Raw genomic sequence first — 474 nt, 5'->3', positions numbered from 1 at the left:
CACCCGCAGTGACACCCGCAGCGACACCCGCAGCGACACCCGCACTGACACCGCTACCAACACCGGCACTGACATCGCTACCTACACTGGCACTGACATCGCTACCTACACTGGCAACAGCGTCAACACCGCTACCAACACCGGCACTGGCATTGCTACTGGCATCGCTACCAACACCGGCACTGACATCGCTAGCTACACTGGCAACGGCATCAACACCGCTACCAACACCAACACTGACATTGACATTGCTACCAACATCTCTGACTACACCGGCATCAACACTGCTACCAACACCGGCACCGATACTGGTATCAACACCGCTATCAACACCGATACTGACACTGACATTGCTGCCGACATCTCTGCCTACACCGGCATCAACACTGCTACCAACACCGGCACCGATACTGGTACCAACACCGCTACCAACACTGGCATCGACACTGTCAATCGCACCAACACCGGCACTGG

The sequence above is a fragment of the Tinamus guttatus genome, unplaced genomic scaffold (genome assembly GCF_059628265.1).
Source record: "Tinamus guttatus ecotype Peru unplaced genomic scaffold, ASM5962826v1 Tinamus_guttatus_pri_ptg001109l, whole genome shotgun sequence".
Lineage (NCBI taxonomy): Eukaryota > Metazoa > Chordata > Aves > Tinamiformes > Tinamidae > Tinamus > Tinamus guttatus.
The sequence above is the reverse complement of the archived record's forward strand: the minus strand, read 5'-3'. Positions refer to the sequence as shown.